Source organism: Vulpes lagopus, chromosome 6, assembly GCF_018345385.1.
Source record: "Vulpes lagopus strain Blue_001 chromosome 6, ASM1834538v1, whole genome shotgun sequence".
NCBI lineage: Eukaryota > Metazoa > Chordata > Mammalia > Carnivora > Canidae > Vulpes > Vulpes lagopus.
This window is the reverse complement of record NC_054829.1, coordinates 44502089-44511412: the sequence shown is the minus strand read 5'-3', so window position 1 is coordinate 44511412 and position 9324 is coordinate 44502089.

Here is a 9324-nt window from a genome sequence, read left to right as displayed (position 1 = left end):
AGTCTGCTTCTCCCTCCCCCTCTGCCTGCCATTCTGCCTACTTTTGCTCTCTCTGTCAAATAAATAAATGAAATATTAAAAAATATATAAAAATAAGCAAGGCACTTGGATGACTCAGTTAGTTGAGCGTCTGCCTTTGGTGTGGGTCATGATCCCAGGGTCCTGGGATCAAGCCCTGCATCAGGCTCCCTGCTCAGCAGCAGGGAGCAGGGGGAGCCTGCTTCTCCCTCTGCTTCTCCCCCTGCTTGTGCACATTTTCTCTCTCTGTCTGTCAAATAAATACATAAAATCTTAAAAAAAAAAAAAAAAGGAAAAGAAATAAGCAATCAACAGCCTGAAAGGAGTGGCAAAATGTATATATAATAAAGGACTTATATCCTGAATATATTTATGTGAGTGTATGAATATATACATACAAATATACATATATATACACACACACACACGTAAAGAACTATATAAGAACTGTATAAGCAATAATAAAAACAATCCATTTCTGGCATGCCTAGGTGGCTCAGTTGGTTAAGCATCTGGCTTTTTTTTTTTTTTTTTTAAGATTTTATTTATTTATTCATGAGAGACACAGGGAGAGAGGGGCAGAGACACAGGCAGAGGGAGAAGCAGGCTCCATGCAGGGAGCCCAATGTGGGACTCGATCCCAGTACTCCAGGATCACACCCTGAGCTGAAGGCAGGCACTCAACTGCTGAGCCACCCAGGTGTCCCAAGCATCTGACTCTAGATTGAGCATTCCATCTCACTTACTTTTATCTGTTTGGATTTTTTACAATAAAAGTTTTAAAAAGGTTTATGAAATACAAAAAGTTAATTGGATGGGTCATGGGTTGCTCTTGTTGCTGTGCTTTTCTTGAGTCATACTCAATTGTCTATATTAATGGAGCAGTACAACAGTGGTTTAAGATCATGAGCTTTGGACTCACTTATTAGCTTGCATGGCTTTGAGAAAGTTCCTTGGTTTCTCCATAGTCCAGCTAGCTCCCTTTGTGAGGCTCCAGTGAGATGAGTTATGTGTAAAGTGCTTTGCTTTGTAAAGTTCTTGCTCAATTAATGTTGGTTATTACCACTAGTGAAGGGAAAATGTGGCAGAGATCATGTTAAAAAAATTCTTAATTTCTGTTGGAGTGGGACTGTGGCCGCTTTTGGGGAGTGGACTCAGGGGGTTCACACAGGGGAAGATGTGCTGAGAGGAAATCACACAGTGTGCCCCACCCCCTTCTGCTTCAGGCTTCCCCTGACAATCAACACCTAGACTTTATCTCCACGAGACTGTCTTCAAATCCCTAACAGAAAACAAAAACATAGGCAATCCTGAAATCTTTTTATCTTGTTTGTTTGTTTTTGAATTTATACTTATTTTTTTTTCTTTTGAGGGCACCTGTCTCTGGGATGTTTCTCTTGGGCTAGTATTTAAATTGGCTGTTTTCTAACTTCAAAACAGCTAGTGGTAGGGAGAGAAGGCTAAGATTTTTGGAGCTAAAAATAGCAAAATAAATAATCCCCAGCTGGGCTAATAAAAAAGCAGGCATGTGACCATATTCAATCTCAGGCCTGGAGTACAGTTCCCTCTGACTTTCTCCCCATAGCGACTGTCACCTCCAGGATTTCACATTGTTAGAGGCTAATCCTTTTCTTTGTGACTGCAATTCTTTCCTTCCTTTATTCAAGGACTACATCAGAGGCACTGGGAAGTAAGGATGAGCAAGGCCCTCTTAGTTCTCGGGTTGGGACACACTTGGGAAATAGCTTGTGGGGACACATGGGTTGTCCAGGCAGGCCTCTTCGAGAGGTCAGGAGCACAGATCCTGTCAGATAGGAAGGGCCCCACTGGTCTGTTTTTCTTGCTTTACATGATGTTGGTTATACATAGTGTTTGAGTTTTGGTGTCATTGTTCTTTAGAGGACCTAAATGCAATTTGCCAGAAAGAGTGGGCTTTGAAGACTTACTTGTGGCAATATTTCTAAATCCCTTACAGAAATCACTCTAAGCACCACTATATATTTGTTTTAGAAAAGCAGATTTAGGCACATCTGCTCAGGGTCAAAGTTCTCCGCACACCCCTTACCGTGTCTCTGAGATTCCCACGCTTCAGCGGTCTTGCTCGATGGGGTGATTTCTCTCCTTCCCTTCAGACCTCCCCTGAGGACGTGCTCACATGCTCATGTCTGTTTCTGGCCCTCTCCCTCCTCTCCTGAAATGTAAGGAGCATCTTTTAAAATGGAAATTGGCCTTCCCGTGGGTCTTCCATGACATCTTGTTTTTGGAAGCTTCGATGTATTCTACTCCTTTATCTTGTATTTTTGTAAAGCTTTTTTGTTACTTTCTCATCATTGTTCCTCCACTGCTTTTTAATAACACAAGAATTGATGCTAATTAAAGTTATAGCCAACACATCACATGTGCATATAATTTTCTGGTTTCTTCAGGATGATTTTCGGTAGTTTGTCTTCCTCACATTCTGGTTTCCCCGTCTGTACTTCTGAAACAGTTGGCTTGATTTAGCTTCACTTGAGTAAGTCAAACATGTACTAAATTACCTCACAGAACTCTCAGTATTTTAATCAGTTTTTTTTTTTAAATCCATCTTTTAAGGAAAAACTACTTAAGGATTAAATATTTAAAAATTTTTAGGGATTAAATGTTTTCATAAATACTTATTGAACACCTGCTATTAGGATTGGGATTTTCTCACTGACCTGGATCCTTGTTTCCAATCCTCCTGCCTTCCTGCCCTCCTCCTGCACAGAATTTGTGCTCCACATCCTTCAAAGCCTGCCCTCTGGGGTCCCCCTAGTCAGGCAGTTGTCTGGGGTTGCTCTGCCCCCCAGCACTCTGTGACTCGTGAGCAGTTATCACCTCCATCACTCTCTTGGCAGTTAAGTCATAAACTTCTCGTGCACTTGTGCTGTCTCACATGAGTAGAAGAGTCTTTCGGGCCCCGAATCACTTAATATATTTTTCTCCTTGAGTATTCAAAATATTAGATTTATTAAAAAGGTAACAGCTCCTTGCCTCTACTGCTCCATCTTCAGCAATCTACTTTGGTTTTCAGCTCTACAGAAGCATTTCTTTCCTTTCTCAGAAGAACAGTCGACCATGCAGCTTTACCTGCCTCACTGAGGGATACATCTGACTGTATAGATCTCTTAGAACTAAAATGAGCTGACTGCCTCCAGTAATTTGTGACCTCGTACTTGGAGACGGAACTCAATTAATTATGTGCCAAACAGTTATTCTACATATCTCCCCTCCCCCACCCGCTTTTAAAAATAGTTGCCTAACAGATTGCAGAAGACTGTGCCCTGGACTTTTCTGGAACACAGCTTCTTAGTGTTATTTCTTAGAATATAAATCAAGGACAAGGTTTATAATTGAATCTCATAGGTTTAGAAGTCATTTTTGTTTAGAGATCAACATGGTTTGATCTCAAGCAGTTCTTGGGACTAGAGGAAACATTGTCAATTCATGTTGTTTGCCTTAAAAAAAAAAAAAAGCAAACAACTTGAAGGTCTGCATTCCAGATTTGTCTTAACCAGTGACAATTAATGAAAACATCTGTCCAGTTCCCTCTTTAAAGATCTTCAGAGGAGGAATTCTGGGCATGTGAAGAATCAAGTTGACAGTGTAGACCTCCATCTATAGCACAGCAAGGTCTGGACGGGGGCATGGCAGGGAGCTTAGTTCTGGCTTCCTGCTAAGAAATCAGTAGACGGCATTTACTCTTCGTTTTATGGTGGCTTTCCACAAAATTTATAAGAAAGCAAAAGGAAGTTTCTAAACTACTGCCAGATGGCAAGTACGTGGAGCCCTGAAGCAAGGCTAAAACCCAATCAAAAAAGAAAAAGCACATTTAGGACAAGACAGTTGGGCCTCTTTTGAGAATACCTGAAATTGAAGCATTTGCAAAACTTGTGTGAAGACATAGGCAGAGTGTTTATACAAAATAATTTCTTGAGTGGAGATTTAGGAATCAAAGTCAAACATGAGTGACAAAGATGACCTCAAAATGGTCTCCTAATTTCTGCCTATTCTCTGCTCTTGTTAGCTGTATTTCTTTCCTGTTCAGGCTATTTTTGAAGAGCTGGCTTCCTTTTCCCCATCTTTGGTACAGATCAACTGTTGCTGTACCCCCTGCCCTATCCCAGGACGAATGGTGGCTTTTCAAAATGTCCGTTGTAGAAAAACAAAACCTGTATATATTAAGGTCTTGTTTCATCTGTGATATGGTGTCTTTTCCATTCTCACTGAAGCTGCCCTGAATTAGCTTTACTGACTTTTTCAAAAAAGCCTTCTAACAGTTCTACCTACCCGTAATCACTCCTTGCTCTGGTACTTTCTGTATGAACCAGGGACATTTTCAAAACAAATCAAAACAGACTCCTGGTATTTTCGAGATTATCCTGCTACATAGCAGTGGTGTTTATCATTTATCAACATTTCCCATTCTGTTGATTTCATGCTCATACATTAATAAGGCACTTTCAAATCACAAAAGCTTAATTTCTTGAGAATCGTATGTTGTTCAGTATTCCTGTCTCATAAAGTCAGCCTCTATAGAAGGCACATTCTCAAGTACAGGAATACATTTTATACTCAACCAGACAGCAAGCAAGAGAAGGTGTCAGGTAAGTTCCTTGGCTCCTCTGCTGTGACTTGGATGGTTTTAATAAGATTTGGGTTGACATCTCCATGATTGCTTGAGTAACAACAATGCTGTCATTTGCATCCTGACCAGAGCCTTGAGCTTAAAGTTGATTTTCTAGTTGAACTGATAGATCTGTTTGTCGCTTCTTACCCAGTCCCTCTTCTTACTATCTCTGCACATTTACAGAATTTAAATGGCGTGGCCTGTGAGCATGAAACAGAAAGCAAGTGGACCACAAGGGGACTGAACCCCTGACACTGGACTCATTAGCTCCATTCTTAAACTAGGCCAGCCAAACAGCCAGTTAGTGATTCACTTGGCAGCAGGGGCCAGACTCATGCTGATCTAGTCCAGACCAGGAAAGTATGTCAGAAGCAGAGGGCAGCTATCAAGAGCCAAGACCCCCTATACCCATTAGGCCAGTGATTTTTAGCATCACACTGTTTAACACTGAACTTCAGAATCACCAACAATCTTTTAATAATGCGGCTTTTACCCTCCAACAGAAGAGGAACATATTTGCCACTTCTATTATTTTTTAATGTTTCAGAAAACTTGAACATTTTTTCAACTTTAATCATACTGTGTTCTGCAGCTAAATTTTTGGTTCAGCTTTGGGTTGAGATTCTTCCATGTTGTTTTGGAATTTATCCCCTGCTGTTTTGATTCCATTTTATGACTGTATTGTAAATCATTCTACTCTGATGGACATTCGATTATTTCCAGTTTTTTATTATAAGTAGTTCTGCTATGCATATTCTTGTGCAGGTCTCCTGTTCTGCACATGCAAGAGTTGCTCCAGGGTATATACATACCTAGGAGTGGAACTGCAGGATTGTAGGATATATCACTAATTTTACCAGATGATGTCCAAATGTCCACTTTCCTCAGTGTCACATATATATGCTGTCTTCTGTCACCTTTTAAGAATTTTACAGTTTTTCCTGTCACATTTAAGTCTGAAATTCATTTGGAATTGATGTGGACTACTACACACATGTATGAAGGCACTGGTCCAAATTCCTTTGTTTCCTAAAGATAATCACCAGCGCCATTCATTGGGAAGTCCGTCTGTTTCGTGATCTGCAAGGCTGGCTCTCAGAAATTGAGGGTCCATATGTGTGCATGTTTGTTTCTCAAGTCTCTGTTTGGACTTTGGTTAATTTTACTTACCCCAGTGCCAAAATTACCCTTTGAGTACAGTGTGATATGACTTCTTGCCATCTGGTGAGGTTACTCCCCCCACCTGTTGGTCTTTAGGGAGTGTTTTCCAAATGTTCCTTCAAAGAGTTAGCTGAATTTATAATTAGGCCAGGAACATCGAAACAAAGTTTAGATATTTTGATCAGTAAACCTGAAAGTAAATGTGTTTTACCTAAATTTTATTTGGTCATAAAAATAAAACAAAATTTAGATTTGAGATGAGAATTTGTGCTCATGAAAAGCATTTTCTTTATTGTGCAGTATCTGCAAACCATATTAATACAGGTATGTCAAACTTGTTTGGATTGGTTGTGCTGTTTTTATCACAAATTTAATTAACATTGGCCTTGGACCACTTCCCTGAGCAGTAATACAGATAATGCCTGGCCAATGAAGCCACATGAGACTCTAACTAGATTTCATGAAATAAAGGGTCTCAAATTATTTTAAGTGCTTATAATTTTTAGTAATATGCAGGCCCATGCACAAATACCAAAAGGGAAACTCAACTAAGAGTGCATGTGTGCTGGTGTTTACTAAGGGAATAGAGAATTTTAATGTACACATTCAGCCTGGGAAACTTTGTATTGTTTATTAAATAAACCAGAGAAAGCAAGAGAGGAATCAGCACAGTGGGAAATAAGGTCAGCAGATAAGGCTTTTTTTTGCTACTCTGTTTCCTGTTCTGGGTGGCTCTGCAGTCCACTCTGAGAATTTCATTCCTTTTACCCAGATTGAAAATTTCCCATTTCCTGTCACTCTCTACCACCTCCCCCATTCTTGAGCTGCCAAACCAAAGCAGTTCAAACAGATAAAGACACAGCTAATTTGTTGAAGAGCACAGAGCTTTCGGTAAACAGCTTCTTCCTGGATATTACTGTGTAGAGATGACTCGACCCTTATCAGCAGATTTAAGAATTGACCAAGTTATTATCGTACCATATCTGTTGGGTCTGTGCTCAGCAGGGCAACTCCTCCTTGCCTTCTTCACAACAAAAAGAAGGAATGACTACAATAGCTGCAAAAATGCTTTATTGGGGGGTGGCAGGATTTTTTTGAATCCGTCTACATGTTTGGAATAAAGCAGAGCAGATGATAGCTGGGTAGGGTTATGCACGTAGGAAAGGCTTCTGTGAGTATCAGTGACGGTTCTGGCACAAAGGGCTGAATTCAGAAAGCCCTGTTCTCTTATGAATTATCAAATTGGTGAAGATGTTGCCATGTTTTAAGTGATTAGTCTAAAACTAGCTGCAGTCCCCGTCAAACTTGACTATATTGACTATACAGGGTAGAAACAGTTATGAAAGGAATAGGATAGGAAAGTGTCTTAGAGGATCAAAGAAGTTTTGAGTTTAAAAACCTAGCATTTCACTGGGAAATCACTATGCTCAATGTAGGTGGAGTATTGGGTACTTAAACATTTTCAATTCTGTGGTATTTTTTTTCCAGATAAATTACAGTCAGAAACCGAGGTTGGTCTGATCCTACCACATAACTAACTGGTAACTAATTAAAAGCACTTTAGTAACACTGTTTTTTGAAGTAGAGTTGACAGTGTTACATTAGCTTCAGGTGTACAACAGAGTGATTTGGCCAAGTCTTACATTCTTGCCATCCTCACCACAAGCGCAGCTGCCATCTGCGCCCTCACAGCACTATTACAACCCCTGTGCTGCACCCTTTGCCCCCAAGATTCATCCTGTAACTGGAGGCCTGGATCTCCCACTCCCCTTCATCCATCCCTTTATCCTCCTCTCCTCTGGCAACCATCAGTTTGTTCTCTGTACTTAAGGGTCTGTTTCTGCTTGTTTATTCATTTCCTTTGTTTTTTTAGATTCCACATGTGAGTCATAGGATACTTGTCTTTCTCAGGCTGATTTATTTCACTTAGCATAATATCCTCTAGGTCTGTCCATGCTGTTGCAAATAGTAAGATGTGTCATCCTTTTTTTGTGGCTCACTGATAACTCCATTGTGTGTATGTGTATACACACCACATCTTTATCCATTTGTTTATTGATGGGTACTTTGGTTGCTTCTGTATCTTGGCTGTTGTAAATAATGCTGCAATAAACATAAGGGTGGATATATCTTTTTAGAATTAATGTTTTTGTTTTCTTTGGATAAATACCCAGTAACGGATTTACTGGATCATATGGGATTTCTATTTAAAAATTTTTTAAGGACCCTCCAGTTTGCATTCCCACCAACAGTGCATGAGGATTCCTTTCTCTCCAAATCCTCTTCAACACTTGTTTCTTGAGTTTTTGAGTCTAACCACCCTGACAGGTGTGAGATGACATCTCATAGTGGTTCTGGTTTGCAAAGACTTTTAACATAAAAAGGAACAAAAACTATAGTGTACAGAACACAAAAAGTAAAATCTGCCACCTGTTGCTTTTCGGCTTGTGTAAGAGCAGAGGGTCAAGAACAGCAAGTGGCTTTTCTTCTACAAAGTTTGTGTCTCTAGGGGATGGATGTGTTAACTAACTAGATGGTAGAAATCCTTTCATATTATATACATTTACCAAATCACCATGATGTACACTTTATTTTTTTTAAGATTTATTTGAGAGAGAGAGCATGAGCAAGAGGAGGAGAGGGAGAAGGAGAAAGAATCTCAAGCAGATTAGCAGATTCCCCGCTGAACACGGAGCCCAACACAGAACTTAATCTCTTGACCCTGAGATCACAATCTGAACAGAAATTAAGAATAAAACGCTTAACTAACTGCACCACTCAGGTGCCCCTACACTTTAAATATCTTACAATTTTTTTCAGTTATGCCTTGATAAAGCTGAAAAAGAAAATAAGTTCATGTCTCTAGGTCCCTGACCTTTGATGTTCAAGGTTGTGTAAAAAATAATTTGTACCAAGTTAAAATTACTGATTAACTATAGCATCAGCAGGTCTCTAACTTGCTGATTTAAGAGAAAGAATTGGAAGAGAGCTTGGTTGGTCTCCTGTCCCCAGTGCTTTCATGTTCATGTGAAACTGAGTCAGAGTGTAAACCTGAAACTGTGTCTCTCAAGGCCCTGGCCAGGGTTCTTTTCATGGACTGATGTCTCTGTATAGAGACCACTACCAATGGGGTTCCTCAAGATTCATGCAGGGTTTGTTTTTAACACTACTGGTACAGAGAAGGAAATCTGGTTTCCACTTCTAGTCTGCCTTGGCACTAATTACTTATAGCCATGTTGCTTTGAACAGGTCACTTGGCCGGAGTCTCGTCTAGAAAATGAGGATGGATTGTCTAAGTCTTTAGATCTTGTATATGAACGCACTCAGCATGTCTCTTAAAGCATAGCTGGTGTGCAGGTCTGTTTCCTCTATATTAAACTATGCTGAGGTTGTAAAAATTCTAAGTTGTCCTAATTCCTTGATTTCTAAAATAGCCATTATTATATTCAAAGAACATATACGTGTTAACTGATCCTAAGTAGAAACTATGAGGCTCT